The sequence below is a fragment of the Eublepharis macularius genome, chromosome 6 (assembly GCF_028583425.1).
Source record: "Eublepharis macularius isolate TG4126 chromosome 6, MPM_Emac_v1.0, whole genome shotgun sequence".
Taxonomy (NCBI): Eukaryota; Metazoa; Chordata; class Lepidosauria; order Squamata; family Eublepharidae; genus Eublepharis; species Eublepharis macularius.
In genome coordinates this window covers 38,105,963-38,122,889 of record NC_072795.1, presented here as the reverse complement: position 1 = coordinate 38,122,889, position 16,927 = coordinate 38,105,963, and the positions used below count along the sequence as shown (strand labels likewise).

Genomic DNA, 16,927 nt, shown 5'->3' with positions numbered 1-16,927 from the left:
CATCCCTAATGATTAGAGGGAAAATGCTGAAAAAAGAAAGGGGAAAAAAAGACTTATAGTTTAATCCTCACACGTAAAAACAAAATAAAAATGGACATATTTGAACTGAACCAACCAACTTTGTTATCCTTAACTGACAAATCATAATCTGTAATCAATAAAGGAAACAAGATGATGATGCAATCATGATCTGAAGTAGCAGAAATGGGTGGTGCTTCCATCTGGAGGCTCCTCTTGTAATCAGGCTTGGATAAAACAGAGCTTAGGTTAACCGGAGTCTGATTCTTTTAAGGGTTCAGAACCTCTTGGTAGCCTAATGATGCCTGAGAAATCACTATGGATTTCCTGAAGTATCCAAGCCCCAACCCATCTTGCTCCTGTTTCTATGCTACTGCAACAGTGTCAGCCATGGTAGGTAAGCCAGTGCTAGCTGGCCAACAGGTCAGTAAAAAGGAAGGAAAAACTATTCTTCTGTATTCCTCCATCTATTTGCATCTTGCTTATTCCATCATTAAATACAACAGCTTGTGCATACTGGGAAATATAGTTCATAAGACACCTGACACTAGATATGGAATCTACAATTCCCAATATACACCAATAACCCACCCAGAGCTGTTGTAACCCTCCCTGAGCCTGATTGTGGGGAGGGCGGGATAGAAGTTTAATAAATAAAGAATAATTAAAAAGAAACTTATTCATGGAGGAAAATTTTTCTTTTTGTCCTCTATCCCTCCAGGCCAGCCAAGGCTGGGTGGTTCACCAATACCACAACCGCAATTACAGAGCAGTAGTAGCAGCAACATGTTAAGTTGCAAAGGGAATCCAACGTTCTCCATTTCTTCTGTGAATGGCTGTAATCCTAACCATGAGACTTTGAAGAGATGAACTATTTACTAAACTAAAAATAACAAAGAAATTAACTAAGTGATAAGTGAAGGTTGAATCATTAGATTCTTACCTCCAATATCCTATGTACAGTAGCCATCACAAGCAGACACACAGAGAAGTCTTTGAAGAAGCCACTGATTGTGGCTAGTTGATAACCCCAAACAGTATATGTAAAACACCAATTTTCTACCCAATGTTTTCACTTAGAAAGTGAGCTGGAAGGGATATCCGTCATCTAGTTGAACTCTTTACCCAATGCAGGAAATTCGTAGCTTTCTTCTCTTCTCCTCTATGCCCAGAGGATGGCAAAAAAAACCCTCCAGGATCCCTAGGCAATATGGGCTGGAGCAAAATTCCTTCCAGACTCGAAAGTGGCAGTTGGCATTACCCTAGGCATGTTTAAAAGGGCCATGAAAGCCTAGCACTGGCTCATCCCTACATGCCCTCTATTAGGTACTAGGGTGGCTCTTAAGTGATTTCAGCCAGGCAGTGAGTTCAGCTCATAGCATATGTTTATTGGTACAAGAAGAAGAACAACCTGGCTCCCGAGGGAGCCATATATATATATATATATATATATATACTCCCAACTCCACCCCATTTCCGTAACTGCCCAATAAGAACACAGGCACTAGGATCCTTCATTTGCATGCACTAAACAAAAGGCAACATGTTTACTTGATTGCAATTGGCCCACATCCAGGGGAAACGATTGGTTGCTGATATTCCAATTTCTAATAGGATTGGCTACCTGAGGAGCCCTGTTTCCGTCGAAGCTAGCCCAATACATAACACCCCTCCCCCCTAAGCTTGGGGGCCCCCTCTCCAAACATAGTCCCCCAGAAAAGCAGGCGGCTTTTCTGGGACCTGCACAAACCTTCTGTGCTCTGGTTCCCCGCGGCCAGCCCCTCGACATCGGTGGCTGGCTCCATGGCAGGGCTGGAGGGGTTTGTCTCAGTGGCGCCCGTGGCTCCTGGTGCTTTTGGTAGCTGGTCGTGGCCTTCCCGTGGCCTGTCCCGGTGGCTCTCAGTTGCCGCGCCAGCTACCTCTCTTGTCCCTGTAGAACAAGGGGGAAAGTTACCGTCCCGTTCTGGCTCCCGCGGTGGCCATCGTTGCTGCAGCTGGTCGATGTGCCGGCAGTAAATCTTGCCTGCGGAGTCAGCTACTTCATAGGAAACTGGCCCTGTGGTCCTGGTGATGGTTGCCGGCATCCAGACTGGCCCAGACCCTTAGTTCCTGGCATACATAGTTCCGTCTCCCCCTTGGCGTCGGGTGCAAAGTCTGGGTGCAGTCGATCCAATAGTGTGGTCAATCTTTGCCCCATTAGCAGCTCCACCGGGCTCCGGCCCGTCGTAGCATGGGGGGTGATGTGTTGCCGCAGCAGGCGCTCCGCCAGGTGCTGGCTAAAATCCCCGTGGCCGAGCTTGCACCGCGACTCCTTCGCGGATCTCACTATGCATTCCGCTTGCCTGTTCGTGGAGGGATGGAACGGCACCGATGTGATGTGCTGGATGGCATTGTTCCCCAGGAATGTTTGAAACTCTCGCGACATGAACTGGGTGGCATTGTCTGACACGATAGTGTCTGGCAGTCTGTGTGTCGCGATTAAGTGCCGCAGGGCGCAGATGACAACTCCCGAAGTCATCGCTGATACCGTAACTACTTCCAGCCATGTGGAGTATGAGTCCACAACGATTAGGAAAGTGTGTCCTTGGAAGGGGCCCACAAAGTCTATGTGGAGTCACAACCATGGCATTCGCATTGTCACCCAGGCTCATACCGGTGCTTGCGGCATTTCGGGTCGGGCTTCTTGGCAAGGCTGGCAAGCCCGGACCCATCTTTCCACCTCCAGGTCTATTCCTGGCCACCACACATAGCTGCGGGCCAGCACCTTCATCTTCACTATTCCTGGGTGCCCCACGTGCAGTGCCTCTAGTACCCGCTGACGCGGCTTGGGGGGGATAATGACCCTGCTCCCCCAGAGTAGGCACCCTTTGTGTACTGACAGTTCATGTTGGCGGGAGCGAAATGGTCGGCGCTCAGGTTCAGCTCCACCAGCTGGCCACCCCCTCCACACCCAGTTGATGACCCGGGAGATGATGGGGTCCTTGGCAGACTGTACCGCTATGTCCGAAGCCACAAGGGGGGGCTGTGGCAAGTCCTCAATCTGCATGACCCCGTGAGCCGGCGAGGGGTCCTCGGCAGGCTCTGGCAACGGCAGGCGGCTGAGGGCATCGGCATGCCCAATGGCCTTCCCAGGCCTGTAGGACAGCTGGTAGCCGTAGGAGGACAGGAACACCGACCAGCGCAGCATCTGGGGCAACATCACCTGTGGAGTTTCCCGGTCTGCTGCTAGGAGGCTGAGGAGAGGCTTGTGGTCCGTGGTTATCTTGAATGGCCGCCCGTAGACATAGTCGTGGAACTTCTTGACTCCCGCGACCAGTGCCAGGGCCTCCTTGTTGATCTGTGCATAGTTCCTCTCGGCTCACGACAGGGATTGAGAGAAGTAGGTGATAGGAGCCTCCCGGCCGTCTGGCATCCGGTGGCTCAGCACAGCGCCGATTCCGTATGGAGAAGCATCACTGGCAAGGAGGAGCAGCTTGCCCTCGTCGAAATGTGTCAGCACGGCCTTGGATGACAGGAGCTCTTTGACCACTGCAAACGCGCGGGCGTGCCTTCGGTCCCACGTCCATTTGGCGTTTTTTTCCAGGAGATGGTGCAATGGCTCCGCCAGCGATGCCTTGTGCGGCAGGAATGCATGGTAAAAGTTCAGGAGCCCTAAGAAGGCTTGCAGTTCCTTCTTGGAGCGAGGTGGCGGGGCGTTGGAGATGGCTCGTACCTTGCTATCCATTGGGTGGATACCGTCTGCATCGATGAGGAACCCGAAGAACTCCACTCTTGGCACGCCGAACTGGCACTTCTCCTTCTTCACCTTGAGCCCAGCATCTTGGAGGCGTTGCAGCACTTCCCGGAGCCGGTCGGTGAATTCGGAGGGGGTGGATCCTGCGATCAGGATGTCATCAAAGTACGGAATGATGCCCAGGATTCCCCGAGCAACCCCTCCATGAGCCCCTGGAAGATGCCTGGGGCTACGCTCACCCCAAACTGGAGTCTCTTGACTTTGAATGCCCCACGGTGTGTCACGATAGTTTGCGCCTCTGCGGTAGCATCATCCACCGGAAGTTGCTGGTATGCTTGCGCCAGGTCAAGCTTTGTGAATATGTGCCCTCCTGCTAAGGACACCAGGAGGTGGCTGACCACCGGCACAGGATATGCGTGTTGTTGCAGCGCCTTGTTGATTGTGCACTTGTAGTCCACGCAGATCCGCACGTCCCCATTGGCCTTGATGGGCGTGATGATCGGTGTCTCCCAGCAGGCATGTGACACGGGCTCCAGCACTCCTTGGGCGATCAGGCGGTTTAACTCCTCGTCTATGCACGGCTTGAGAGCAAAGGGGACCCAGCATGCCTTGAGGTGGACTGGCGCTGTAGCTAGGTTGAGGTTAAAGGAGACAGGCGGTCCCTTATAGCAACCTAAAGACCCATCGAACACGGTGGGGAATTCCTCGCAGACTGCACCGATGCCTGATTGGTTGGCTTGTTGGATCCTGGTGACTTGGATGCCCAACGCCTCAAACCAATCGAGACCCAGTAAACTAGTAAGGCGCCCCTTGACTACAACCACATGGAGGGGGCCTTGGAACTGTTTGTAGCTGACCATGACTTGGCCAACTCCTGCCACCAGAACCTGCCGTCCTTGGAAGTCCATCAGGATCAGGTCGCATGGCTCTAGCCGCTGGCTTCTCCCCCTGGCCTCACTTGTTCGAAAAGGTCCCTAGAGATGATGGAGTGCACTGACCCAGAGTCCACTTCCATTTTGCACGGCGTTCCCTCGATCTGCACTGTGATGCGGATCTTTGGCTGTACTGTCACCTTTGTGTTCAGGACAAGAGTCCTGTCTGCGTGTGTGTCTACAGTATTGCACTCGTTGGACCGGCACGATCCTTTCTCCGCTGGCTGCCTTGCTCGTGATGGGAAGCGTGGCGATGGCGGTGGGGAAATTCCCTTCTTTGATGCTCTGCAGGCGCGCGCTATGTGGCCCTTCTTTCTGCATGCTCAGCATTCTGCGTCTCAGAATGAGCAATACCGCCTCTCTTGCATTCCCCTGCAACTGGCACATGGGGGCCTCCTATACGGTTGCTGCTTGGAGTGCTGGGATCTGGTGGCTTGCGTCCGGTGGACTTCGTCATCTTCCTCAGTATCGCTCTTGAGGCTTTCATGGTGCACCGGTTCTGCGCATTTGGTCAGGGTCAGACTGCATGATTGTCGCACTTCCTTGGTGGACTGTTCAGCTGCTTCCACCGCGAGTGCCTCCTCCAGAGCCTCTTTAAATGTGAGTTGCTTCTTCGCGAACAGTCGCCGCTGCAGCTTCTCATCCCGCAGGCCACATACCAGTCAATCTCGAAGTGCGGTCTCGAGGTCTGGGAAGTTGCATTTCCTTGCCGCTTGTCACAGGGCAGTGACAAAGTTGTTAACGGACTCGCCTTGTGCTTGGTCTCTCTTGTAGAAGACGTGCTGGTTTGCAATTTCCGATGGCTGTGGTGAGAAGTGGTCTTGGAGCTTGCTTTTGATCTCACTGAACGCCATCGCCTGGAGCTGTGCTGGCGCTACCAGCGCCCTGGCAATCTCGAACGTGGATTTTCCACAGATGCTGAAGAACGTGGCTCTCTGCAACTCGGCCTTCTTCAGCTTATTTGCTTCCAGGTAGAACTCGAACCTCGCAATGTAAGACTCCCAGTCCTCGTAGGCTGAGTCAAATGGCCCAAACTGGCCCACAGTAGCCATGGTCCCCGTGCTCTGGCGGAGGAGCGAGCGAGTGCGGGCCAGACAAGGCGACAATTCCTTGCCGGGGCATGCTTTAGCTCTGTGGCGCAGGGCTGCTTACCTGCATGTAGTGATTCTGCTCTTTGCACTCCTCCTGTGGGGCTGCCTACTCGCCTTGCATCCCATCCTCATCGCCAGTATTAGGTACTGGGGTGGCTCTTAAGTGATTTCAGCCAGGCAGTGAGTTCAGCTCATAGCATATGTTTATTGGTACAAGAAGAAGAACAACCTGGCTCCCGAGGGAGCCACATATATATATATATACTCCCAACTCCACCCCATTTCCGTAACTGCCCAATAAGAACACAGGCACTAGGATCCTTCATTTGCATGCAAAAGGCAACATGTTTACTTGATTGCAGTTGGCCCACACTAGGATCCTTCATTTGCATGCACTAAACAAAAGACAACATGTTTACTTGATTGCAATTGGCCCACACTAGGATCCTTCATTTGCATGCACTAAACAAAAGACAACATGTTTACTTGATTGCAATTGGCCCACATCCAGGGGAAACGATTGGTTGCTGATATCCCAATTTCTAATAGGATTGGCTACCTGAGGAGCCCTGTTTCCCTTGAAGCTAGCCCAATACATAACACCCTCCCCCTCCCAATCTGGGTACATTCATCTTGAGTCATAGCTGTCAGGTGGCCATCTAGCCTCTTCGAAAATACCTCCAAGGAAGGAGAGCCCACCTCCTCCTGAGGAAGCCTGTTCCACTGAGGTACTACTCTATCCATCAGGAAGTTCCTCCTAATGTTTAGCTGAAAACTCTTTTGCTTTAATTAATTAAAACTCTTTTGTTTCTGGTCTAACCCGCTAAGGCAACAGAAAACAACTCCACTCCATCTTTTATGTGACAACCCTTCAAATACTTCAAGAGGGCATTCATATCACCTCTCAGTGTGGACATTAAAAAGGTAAGATGCAAAAAGAAAGAAGCAAAGCACCCTGGGGGAAAAGGTGATGGAACAGAGCAGATGAAAATGAAATTCAGTCAAGGAGGAGTTAACTGGCTCTAGTCATCTTGCAGCTTCTGCTCCTCCCTCCCAATTCCATCCCACACAATCTAGACAAAAAAAGTAGTTGCACATTTTCCCTTATGACTTCACAACAAAGGGCCTTTTTTAAAAAAAGAAAGCCAGGTACTTAAAGATACCTCTGTAGTTTTTCCTTTATCTCCCTTTCCTAGCTGGGTGAAGTTGTTTGGTCCACCATCTCTGCAGAGCACATCAGTGACATCACACTCTAGTGCAATCCTGTTACAACAGATCATCCTCATGCTGGAAGCAGAGCCTTGTGTAGGCTGGCTAAGCCAAAAGTACTAGTCCTTAGCCCTTTAACAGTAGAAAGTGGTCCACAAGCAATCCCAGCCAGCAAGGGATTTTCATACTTGCATCAGATTTAGGCAGATGTAGCCAATCAGATTTAGTTATGTGCTGATATCATTTAAGAGCAATGGAAGAACATTAAAGTGAGGGCAGTTCTTACTGTACTAGCCACATGGGTGAATATAGCCTATCAGGGATCATCTTAAAACAGTCATTTTTACAACAGTCACTGAAAAAAAAATCCCCCAAAAGGAAATCAAAGCTTTTAAAAAAGAAATTACTCTGTCACCATCTACCACTGTGCTCAGCATTGATATTTCTCTGTTTAAAATATACATTCTTATAAAAGGGCTGGTGGGATAGAATTAATAACCACGAAGGAAAGAAAAGGTGCTGTGAAGAGTGCTGAAGTGAAATAATCTGTTCTTACCCAGCCCATGAAGAGGTTATTTAAAAAGGCAAAATATGAATTAAATAAAAATCAATTTTGACCCCCCCCCCCCCAAAACAGTAGAAAGTAGTGATATGGGAAGGGAAACTAGTTGAACTGAAGAGAGAGTTCTAATACCTTCTTTTTCAAAGGAGGTAGGAAATCTGGTGATGTGAGATTTGGAGGATAATGGAAGAGAGAAGGATTGACATGGTAAATTGTGATTAGAAGAAGATGAAAAGAGCTGAAAGTGTTCAGGGCTGAGTACAGGGGTTATAGAAAATAGTTTGAATTAGCAAGTCCTCTGCAAGAAGGAGGACGAGTTAATTACTATGGTGAATTTTGTTTTTGAGGGTCTTCTGATCCTTACCAAACTATTTTTGAGGTATGCAAGCATCTGCTGGGGGAAAAGAAAGATGGGAGAAGACCCATCTCTTTCCATTGACAGTACTGGAAGATTCAGTCCATGGCTCATAAATCTTCTTTGGATTAGAAATCTGTTTAGATCAGTGAACATTTCTAACATATTGATGCTTCTGTAGTACTGAATGTAAATGCTTTCAGCATAGAAACCACAATCCTTTGCTGATGCTGATTAAAACATGCTTATTGATTTCTGTAGCCTTAAACATGTTCAGTTCCATGTTAGAATATATCATGAAGTTCTATTTTCCCCATATAAATCCATTGTGGGTCATTTTCAAAAGTAAAAGGTGGTGGGCCATCAGTACAACCTCCATCACCCAAAAGGGGATTACTTATGGATATTGATGTTAATTTCTCCTTTTTTCATGCCACAATAGTGGCATGTATCCTATCACCTCACTGAGCAAAGTTTGAAGCTTTTCCTTTGGAGGCTCTTGAGGTTGGATCCCTATGCCAGTAGCTTTTAGATTCTTGTGAGTTTGGCTGAATAAAATTCAAGAGTGGTCTAAAGTCTGTAGCCAGTTATATAACTGAGAGCCCCACCTTTTGATGAAATTATCCTCATGTTGCTTTGTAATAGATTCAAATATTACCTCCCCCCCCCCATCAAAATATTTGGAGATGAATCCTAGGTCCTACTGGTAGGGAAGCTAAGAGAGAGACTGAGATTATACAGTGTTCAAGCTCCTTTCCAGATCATATATATTCCTGCTGTTATTTTGTGGGGGATTTTGCAGGTAAGCTAAGAGGAAACTGCACCATCTCTGGAACCATGCTGGCAAAAACACTGACTGGGAACATATTTCTTATATATTTTTTTGAAATATCTGTACCCTGCTTTTCCTCTTGGCTCAAATATATTTATTTGAATCTATAATGTATTTAAAACATTATAAATTCAAATAAAATAAAAACCCAAATTACCCACCTCTGTTACCAGAACTGCTCTTTATTATAATGGGGAATTAGCTGTAGCAGTCTGTAACTTTAAAATTAGCGCGGATCTTAACCTATGTCTACGGAGGTCCCGATCCCAGACACTCTAGTGAAAAAGAGGCAGACTACAAATAGGTTCCAAACACGTGTATTCAGTGTGGCGTAAGCCTAAACTTGCACAAGCATACAAAGAACATACAAGACCTAAGAAATACAGAGTAGGAAATATAGAGACTCTCGCATTAGCAGGTTCCCAATGATGATAAGGGAAATACTCACAATCCTGGAGCGAAGCAGAGACACAGCAGCGAAGGTGGCCCAATGCCAGCACTGGGACCACAGACGGACAGCAAGGAATTCTGGATAGGAATGGCCTAAGCCACGGACAGCAAGGGGGGGGGGGTCTGGATAGGAATGGCCTAAGCACCGAGTGGTCTGGGAGACCAGCTTAAATACCCCAAAACGTACCCTGGGGCTGGTGCTGTACTTGGTGGTTCTCACAGTTTAAAACAAAGGTTCTAATGGGCTACTGAATGGCTTAGATGGGCCACTTTGGTAATCTGATTGCGATAAGTGACACCTCAGGAAGAGGGGACAAAAGAGGGAGGGGGAAATCCAAGTGGGCTGAGAGATCTCTGTCTTTTGGTGCTACACCTCTGAAGATGCCAGCCACAGCTGCTGGTGAAACGTCAGGAACTACAATGCCAAGACCACGGCAATACAGCCCGGAAAACCCCCAACAACCATCTTTGTTGGTTCTGTTTGCATTGGGAGGCTTTTCATCATTGGTTGATGTTCTGTGTTTGGTTAAGGCTTCCTCTGTCTTGGAGAAAGCCTTAGATGTTTTGCTCGTAGGAAATCATGGAAACTAGCTGGGGGAAGCTTGTTCAGGGGGGTCCAATTCACAACACTTTGAGGAGGAGGTGTCTTTAGTGGACCAGCAGGACTAAATTACCTGCAATTTGGTGAGGTTTGCTTGAAAAATGGTCCTAGGACTCTATGATAAAAACTTCCTGTAAGTAGACAAGGCCTTCTTTTTCTTTTTAATTTTTTCTTCTGGGTCACTGACCCTCCCAATCCTCCTGCCATTTGCCAGGCAACCTTAGGGGGGGGGGGCGGGTTTGTGGCCTAAGGTTGCAGGAAAACTGCAAGTAAATAAGAAAAAGAGTAAGAAAAAAGACTCACCACATCTTTTATTGAATTTTGGATTCCAAGAGACAGAATAATATTGTTTACATTGTGGAAGTACCACAAAGGTTACAAGAATCATCTCTGTTTCTGCAAAGTTTGTCCCAGGAGATTCAGCAAGGCCCAAGTTTAAATGACTTTTGGTCCAGATAATTCAGTCGTAAGCCAATTAGTTCCAATCACAATGATGCTTGAAAACAACCATTTCTCGATGTGGCCATATTCACATTGGAGAGCTCTTATTCTGCTCCAGGGTTAGGTAGAATAAATCCTTGATATTCTTATGAATCTTTTAAGATGAGGAACATAAACATCTGCAAGCTTGCATTTTCCAAATTCCGTAATAACATCTCCAACTGGTTATTTCACTTTCCCTTTTTATAATAATGTTCCTTTTCATTCACCATGTATTATTCATATATACCTTAAATTTAATTACTAACCCACTAAAGTTAAAAATCACACTACACCTGATATATAAACACTATCACGCTGGAGTCAAGAACACATTTTACCTTATACATAATTACTATCATGCTGAGATAAGGTTGCCACCTTTGTTTTTATGAAACCACAAAGGGTTTCCCCCCAATACATTACTTTTTCTAGCCTACTTGCACAATGACTTTTTTCCCTGACTCCTGAAAGAAATGGAACATTTTTTTAGTATCTCTTTTTCTGTAAGACATCTTGTCCTTTGTTAAGCAAAACTGTTCTTACATCTGGTACTTAGTCTTTTTTTACTTAGCTGTTGTGTCTGGAATACATTAACATGATTATCACCAATGCAACATGCTACTCAGTGACCCAATTCATTGTGGATACATCCTGCTAGTGATTACAACAGAAGGGTGCCATAAGATCCTCGTGTTCTAGGGAAAAAAATGTCTGGCCAACTAAACTAAGGCCTGCTTCACATATGCAGGAGAATGAAATGGCATGGCCCTGGGTAAGCATAGTGGACTATATCATGCCAGACTGGTGGATTCCAGCTTTTAATGGTTTCTTACATTAAAAGCTTCTTGGAAATACAATAATAGCTCGGCAAGAAGAATGGTTCTATTTTTCTTCATTTCCTGTTCCATTTGCAGGGAGTTTTACATGAGCATTCCAAAATAGAATTCTGCACTTACGATCTCAAGTGGTGATGCTTGTTCTACCAACTCACTTCCAGCTCATATTCATGCATGTAAGAATCAGGTCCAAAAAATTGCCTTCATTGTAGATGTCTGAGCTCATTAATCTTTGATGGAAGATCTCATTTTCATTACATTCCTTAGACGCCAAGGAAAAGACTCAAAAACGTTGAATAAGGTTTACACATGGGGGGAGATTACTCTCCTGTGGGCCTCTGCACTCCCACCACATCATGTTTAAACTTGGCTGCAACCTGTACAAAATACCTCTGCATGTTTTACATGCCAGCAAAATATCTGCTATGGCTATGAACCTCTAGCATGCAAACTAAGCATATGTAGAGGGTTTGTGAAAGTTGGAGAACTCTTTTAATGAGATATGGAACCAGTGCCATATTGCACAGGGAAGCTTTTTTCTTCAACAGGCTTTTACTTTGACAATTCTATTCTAGGAGCAGGATTTCAGAAACATAGCAGGTTAAAATGGAAAGGGAAAAATAGGGAAGTTTCTCATCTCTCTCTTGCACTCATAATACATAGTAAAGATGGGCACGAACCGCATTACGAACTTCAAAAACCCATGAAATTGGTGATCACGCGGTTGCGGTCTGGCAGTTCATGACCAACGAACCAGCGTTCGGGAGAGGCCTGGTTTGGTGCGTTCAGCTACGGTTCGGGAAGCCAGACAGTCAGGCGCCAGCAATCAATTCCCCTGGCAACAGAGCCAGGGGAATGCCTGAACTCTGTCTGCACTCCTTCTGTTGCCCTGGAAACCCGAATGGAAGCCCAACTTACCTTGATCGGCAGGTCTTCCTTCCAACCACGGAGTTGCAAAGCAGTTACAAGTTGGGAGAAGACACCCAAGGGAGGGAGGTGGAAGGGGGTGTTCTGTAGCCATGGGCACTCCAATCTCATCCCTTAAAACCCTGATAGGCAGCTCTGACGGCCAAACACAGACCTCCTGTGTTGCTGAATGGGACCTGTGCTTATAAATAGCCGTGGGCTCCCAGGCTGGGTTTCACTTTCAGCGAGCAGTGGAGTGGGACAGAGCTCTTGCTTGCCACTTGCTAGCCTTTGGGGAGAGAGACTGAGAGTATAATTGAGCTTGGATTTTTGTGGGAGTTTCCTGGGGGCCTTGGATTGGAGAGGGTATAACTCCAAGATCCCTTTTGCAATCTTGTCCAAACTTGGGTGATGGCTGTAGGAGAGCCTGCAAAACACTCCCTGGGAATATGGGCTCTCTAAGTGCAACAGGGGCCATACTGAGCCCTACAAACCGCAAACCGGTTCGGCAATGGGAAATGTTCATCGCAGTTTGCGACTTCAGGATCGGTGACGGCACCGAACCATGAACCGCTATTTAGTTAAATTTTTTTGGTTCATGACCATGTCTAATACATAGGCTCCAAACCTATATTGTTTATGTTTTCACACCGGGTTGTGATTTTTTTCAGGCTGAGAGTTCATAACTTGGATAGAGCCACTCAGAGCACTTTCAGCCATGGTAACAAGCAGAGGGAAGAGGAAGTTCAAATCAATTGCACTTTCTGGTTTCCAGTTTATCATCAATGCTTGTGCATTCCATTGTAAGCAAGCACTGTTCCTCAGACAGGTTAGCCATGGGCTTGTCAACCTTGTTGAATCTGTATGTACTTTTAGAAAGTTGTGAACAGGTAGTGAACAGGTACCACTACCCCTGGGAAACTTGGCCAAATACAAAATGGCTGCTAAGGAGACTGGGGCCAATCACAATATTTTGGTTCTAAACCAAGCATCTTCCTATGATTGAAGCAACTGTTTGTGAATAGGTGATCCCCATAACAGCTATGGGAGGGTGGTTCTGTGTGTGTGCATGTCTGCCAAAAAAGGCAATTCCTACTTCTCCCTCCACCCTGCCTCATTGTCCTTTGGTTTCTGCTGCCACCAAACTGACTTCAATCTTCTTTCACCAGTAGTTAGGGCACTGGTGAGAATCTGTGTGTGTCAATGATGATGAGGCCCTCAGCTCTACTTCCCTTACTTCTTGCTGGTTCCCAACCTTGCCCCCTGCAGGAGTTGGTGTATGAGCCTGAACAAACAATTAGGTGCATAGGAGAACTTTGATACAGTCTGCTTTCTTGACAAGAGAAAGATCTTTATTCATTCACTACAGTACAAGTCTACAGCCTTGTCAAAGGAACACTTGCAGTCTGGGAACCAGAGGTAAGGATGCTGCTGCAGCCCACTTCTGATCGAGCCCTACAAACACAGGCTGCTCTCATCTAGGAATGCACAAATGCTCCATATTTTGTTTCTTTTTTTATTCATACACATTTCTGTCATTGATCTTGGTTTCAATTTTTTTTTTGTAGATGTGTATGAATCTGAATGGTTTTTGTATTCAATGGACATGCTACTTAAATGCTCAAAGTTCTTCCGCTGGTGCAGGGATTTATCCTGAGCATGGTGAGAGGAATGAGCATTTTGCACAGGTCACAGATCAAGTGCCAAACTCCTCTGGCTCCTCATCTTCTGCCCATGACTTGCAGCCTCGGATGAACCAGCCCAGTGGAGTCAGGACCATTTTAGGAGTGAGAGTTGTACTGCATTTTTGTGGTCTATTTTTTTTTTGTAAGCCACCTTAAGCCCCCAATGGGAAGAAAAGTGGGCTAGAAGGGGTTAAAAAGATAGATAAATAACATAATGACAAAATCAGTGCAACAAAAAATAGAGTGAAAATAAGGAATAATAGATTGAACTCACGCAAGAGGGAGGCCAAAGTGAAAAGAGGGCTTGGGGAAACAACAAGTGAGAAATTCAAAATCATCATAAAAATGATTCCCTCTTTCCTTCCCACTGCCCAAAGATGGTGGGGAGTCTGTATGTCTGTATAAAAGGGCTTGCCCTCCTTGACTCCCCTTTCTTGCCTTTGAACTGCTTCACACACACTGTCCTGTGCCCAGCACATACCCTTCTTTGGCCAGCGCACACACCCTCTTCTGGCCAGCTGTCTGTAGCCCAGTCACTCAGGGGTTTCCGGTCTATGCATGGTGCCCTAGGTGAGATTTTTTATCACAGTCTGAGATCAAAAGTCACTAGAGCATGAGAGCATTTAAAAATGACATCAAAACACTACAGGTCATTAAAGAACTAAGACAAGAAATAAAACTTTTGACACTAACTAAGCTGTACCGCCACTGGTGTTACCTTGGCATTCTTTTCCTTGGAATGAATACAAGTCCACTGGAACTTGAAAGTACAGATAGGTCAAGACAAACTTCACTCTGTCTCTCAGAGCTTCCCACTTCTTGGCTGCACACCTCTGAGAAGGCATTCTGACTTTTTAACCCTTCCTGTCCCTGCTGAAAGGGAGGGTTTCACTTTAACCTATCATGAAATTGGAAGTGAGTCAGACTCCTAATTTGGGTGCTTTGTACACATTTTCCAATCAAATTAATGCACGTGTCCCCAAATCTTTATGGTCCAACTCAGGATATCCCAAAAGCCATCTATTTAGCAGCCCCTTCCAGGTAGGTGGGTGAATCTCCATCCTATTTGCCTCTGTAAAGGAAACTCATCTCCCCTTAGCCTAAGGAGTTTTATGGCTCTGTTCCCAGGAAATAATGTTTTCTCTGAGATCAGAGCCTGCCTGAGTGTTAATCAAGGTATCCTGCATCTCTTTATAATCACTCTGAACAGAAGCAGGAGTTGGGTTATTATGCATGAGGTCTAAGGATGAGTGGGCAATTAAATCAGGGACAGGCAACCTTTTGATCTAAGTGCCAAAAATGCCACAACTGCCTGCAAAGATGTTGATGTATGCTAGTAAACGGGTAGTGAATGTATGACAGTTGTCCTTGGCTAGACCCACTGCATATGTTGTATGTTGATCTTTTTTTCTATGCTTGGGAGTAAGTGACTCCCATGCATAGAAAAAAAAAGATCTATATAGTTGCATTAGAAATGTCAATATGAAATATCAGCAATTTTCCTTTAATGCATGTACTTAGGAATTGAAAAGCACCACTTACACAAAATAATAACAACATTCGATTTATATACCGCCCTTCAGGACGACTTAACACCTACACAGAGCAGTTTACAAAGTATATTATTATTATCCCCATAACAATCACCATGTGAGGTGGGTGGGGCTGAGAGAGCTCTGGAAGAGCTGTGACTAACCCAAGGTCACAGCGGAGGAGTGGGGAATCAAATCTGGTTCTCCAGATTAGAGTCCTGCAGCTCTTAACTACTACACCAAACTGGCTCTCTGATTCTAAATGATGTATTGTGCTCTCAGAACTACCATACTCCAAATTCTATTTTTCAGAAGAGAATCTGCCTACTAGCTCCCAGTCAGCCCTCCTGCCTCTAGTTGTGACCTAAGTCTGTTCCAGCTCAAGATACCCATATTTGAGGGGCAGAACAAGGGAGTAACCTTGTCAAGCAAAGGTGTGCCACTGCTTGGCATGTATGCTAGGGTTTGCCATAGTCACAAAGTGCTGAAATCCCTTGCTTGAGGTAACATACTTTGCTGACATGGAGTCCTCAGGTGTAGCCATTGCTTACTTGGTGTAGTTTTGGTGGGAGGGGAGGAAGAAGTGTGTGCTTTTGAGTGGCTTCCCTCTGCAACCTGCTCTCCATGAACAAAAACCCTCTGGAGAAACAGAACTACACCCTTGTTCTTCTGGGCAGATTAGAAATAATGTGGCTAACTAACAGATATGAACTAACAAACACAATCTGAGAATGGTTTTTTGAAAAGGACTTTGCTTATTAGGAAATATTAATTTATTTAAAAGTACATTTTAATATGCAAAAGGTACATATGTAAATTAATATTATGTTACGTGCTAATCTGATGTTTAGTAAATGGCCTAGGTTGATTTATTCATGTAGGTAATTATGTACAGTGTTATTAGTATAATTCACAGTTAGATTAAATTAGGAAAACACACAATAAATTGAAACTGTAGTCATATTTCTTCTTGCTGTGTAAGGAAGTGAGATATATTGATGTAAGTTCTAAGCGAACTGCATAAGTTGAATTCCCTAGGCTGTAATGGGATCAAAAAGCATTAGATTTTCACTTAGGCTATATTAGGTCCCTACCATTGGATGGCAGTAAAATTCTACATCAATCACTTTAAGCAAAGGGAAGCTACAAAAATAAGATGACATTCTTGTATTATTTAATAGCAGAAAGCTTGTTGCCTTTGTATGTCTTACAACCAATGATAAACATTAATGCTCAAACATGTTTTATTTTCTACATTAAAAGGTACAGTGCTATCTTAAGAACCCCTTGCCTCAAAATGCTTATAATGTTATACTGGATTAAAAGCGTCACATGCCTTGGAAAATTTTATTACACAATTCTTGACATTTCTGCATTATGTTTATTGAGCCCTGGCTTGTCGGATTTTGCAGTAACCAGTTTTGACTATACTTGTGGCAAATTTATTTCAGAACATGGGAATTATGGTACAATCCTTTATGTGAGGAGATTCTCGCATTTTTTAAAAAAAATTGCTTGAAAATTCATATCACAGTTTGGGCCAAATTTGACCCATAGCCACAAAGCCCCTTGACTAAGACAATATCTCCGAAGTATATCTCAGAAGACAGGCAGATTCTGCCTGCGAAATGCCAGGGACCATCATCTTTATTCAGCTCAGTAGGACACAAGCAGCTCTCAGCATTTCACATTATTTAGTCCA

General features: G+C 45.6%; 1 pseudogene; it reads right to left on the bottom strand.

The window, feature by feature from the left end:
• Positions 1-12: 12 nt before the first annotated feature.
• On the bottom strand, positions 13-5,735 carry LOC129332653 (uncharacterized protein K02A2.6-like; annotated as a pseudogene).
• Between the last annotated feature and the right edge of the window lie 11,192 nt (positions 5,736-16,927).